We start from the raw sequence: 3,215 nt of genomic DNA, 5'->3' as shown, positions 1-3,215 counted from the left end.
GACACATGCCTACGACACACGCCAATATACGCGTAACCGCACACACTCAAGCATCAACATATACATAAGGAAACACACATACACACATGCACACACATATGCACACTGATGAATTCGTACACAAGACATCAAAAGACACAAGCACTTACCACACACACACACACCACACACACACTCACACACACTCACGCACACACACATTCATATACAGGCTCACACACACACACCAACACAGACACTCACACACACAAACACTCATATACAGGCTCACACACACACACACAGACACTCACACACACAAACATTCATATACAGGCTCACACACACATACACACACACACACACCAACACAGACACTCACACACACAAACATTCATATACAGGCTCACACACACACCCACACACACACACACCAACACAGACACTCACACACACAAACATTCATATACAGGCTCACACAAACACACACACACCACACACACACACACACACATATATATATATAAGCTTCCCTACGGAAATACACATACACGCCACGCATATACACAAACATTCACAAAAATAGACAAACACACAGACAGACACACATATACACATATACACATATAAACACACGCACATATCAACACATACATAACCATACATATATGCATACACACAATAATACGTATCATACATACACTCGCATACACACAAACACATAGATACACACATATACACAGACACATTCATATACACAAAACGTGTTGCGTATATGCATGCGTATACACATACATTCACTCATACGGACACACACATGTATACTAATCTTATCACATACACACACAAATACATACGCAAATAGGCGCAGGAGTGGCTGTGTGGTAAGTAGCTTACTAACCAACCACATGGTTCCGGGTTCAGTCCCACTGCGTGCATCTTGGGCAGTGTCTTCTGCTGCTATAGCCCGGGCCGACCAATGCCTTGTGAGTGGATTTGGTAGACGGAAACTGAAAGAAGCCTGTCGTATATATTATATTATAATATATATATATATATATATGTGGGTGGGTGTGTGTGGGGGGTTGTGTGTCTGTGTTTGTCCCCCTAGCATTGCTTGACAACCGATGCTGGTGTGTTTACGTTCCCGTCACTTAGCGGTTCGGCAAAACAGACCGATAGAATAAGTACTGGGCTTACAAAAAAATTAGTCCCGGGGTCGATTTTTGACTAAAGGCGGTGCTCCTGCATGGCCGCAGTCAAATGACTGAAACAAGTAAAAGAGTAAAAGAGTAAACATTCCCGCACAAACACATAAACACACACACACACATATATACACAGCTACATCGCAAACACATACGCATACTTATATATAAACACACAAATACTTACACGCAAACACATGCTCACATACATATTGTATGGCATGCGTAAGCACACACACATACACGCGCAGAAACACTCATATAGAGGCTCACACATATACACATATAACATCTTAGCTCACAGAAATACACACACATACATCCCACACATATACACAAACATTCACACGAAGACACACACAGACACACGGACACACAGACAGGCAGACACACACACACATACATACGCACGCACACGTACACACACATAAAGAAACGCACACATATGTATATGTACAAGACGCAATACACAAAGACACATATACACATACAGAAAGACATACACATATACATATACACATATCAGATTAAGCACACACAGATACACACGCAAGCATGGAAGAAAAATCCTGTTATTCCATAATGGCCATTCTCAAATCGCCAGTTGGAGACCAGTTCTTCGTGTATTTCCTTTCGGGGTCTTATTGTTTGTCGAATGGAAGCAGACTTCGGTGAAGAGGGATTCACGCTCGAATGGGCACAGCAGCTGCTCTATGGATTGATGGAAATGTCTATTAGAAGACAGTCGATGGCAAAATAGAATTTAACGCTTTGTTACATTATTCTATTTAAAGTGTATTCACGAAATTGTTATTATCAATGGAAAGAGAAAAAATATTAATTGGTTGTCAGAAAACCCCAGTGGGGTTAGCAAGGGTTTGGGAAAATATTAATTATTATTATTATTATTATAAATTTTGTAATTAGTATCGTTCCATTATAATTATTATTATTATTGTTGTTGTTGTTATTATTATTATTATTATTATTATTGTTATTATTATTATTATTATTATTATTATCGCCTTTGCACAGCTTCTATCGCTGGAGATGTACAACAGTGTCAGCTGTTCACTACCAGTGAACTAAGGTAACCACCTCTTATTTTTCGAGCACCTTCCGGAGTATTCGGGCGGTTCCAAGCAGTGCTGTTTTCTGCAAGTGCTCCACCTTTATTGCAGCCCCTATTTTCTCCACGTACTTCTCGAGATTTTTGCTCACAATTCCCAGGGCTCCGACAATTATTGGTACTACTGCTACCTTTTTCATCGACCGCAATTATTAGTTTACTATTATTATTATTATTATTATTATTATTATTATTATTATTATTATTAGTGCTGTTGTTATTGTTGTTGTGGTTATTATTATTATATTATTATTAAGTATTATTATTTTATTGTTGCTGTTGTTGTTGTTGTTTTTTGTTGTGTTGTTGTTGTTTGTTGTTGCTGTTGTTGTTATTATTATTATTCAGGCGGCGAGTTGGCAGAGTCGTTAGCACGCCAAGCAAAATGCTTACCATCATTTCGTTCGTCCTTACGTTCTGAGTTCAAATCCCGCTGAGGTCGACTTTGCCTTTAATACTTTCAGGAATGATGAAGCAAGTACCAGTTGAACACTGGGGTCGATGTAATCGACTAGATTCCCTCCCCGGAAATTCAGGCCTTTTGCTTATATCAGAAAGGATCATCATCATAATCATCATCATCATCATAATCATCGTCATCATCATCATCATCATCATCGTCGTCGTCGTCGTCGTCGTCATCATCATCATCATCATCATTGTCATCATCATCATCGTCATCATCAACAGCAACATCAACAGCAACATCATCATCAGCAGCAGCAGCCTAGTAATGACATCATCATCGTCATCGTCACCATAATCATCAACAATAACAGAAATACCTGCAGCAATAACAAAGAGCAGCAGCAAAAACAGCAGCAGCAGCAACAGCAGCAGCAGCAGCAGCTGTAGTAGTGACGACATCGTCATCATCATCACTGTCAACAGCAACTTCA

The sequence above is a fragment of the Octopus sinensis genome, unplaced genomic scaffold, assembly GCF_006345805.1.
Source record: "Octopus sinensis unplaced genomic scaffold, ASM634580v1 Contig04523, whole genome shotgun sequence".
Lineage (NCBI taxonomy): Eukaryota > Metazoa > Mollusca > Cephalopoda > Octopoda > Octopodidae > Octopus > Octopus sinensis.
Note: the sequence above shows the minus strand (reverse complement) of the source record.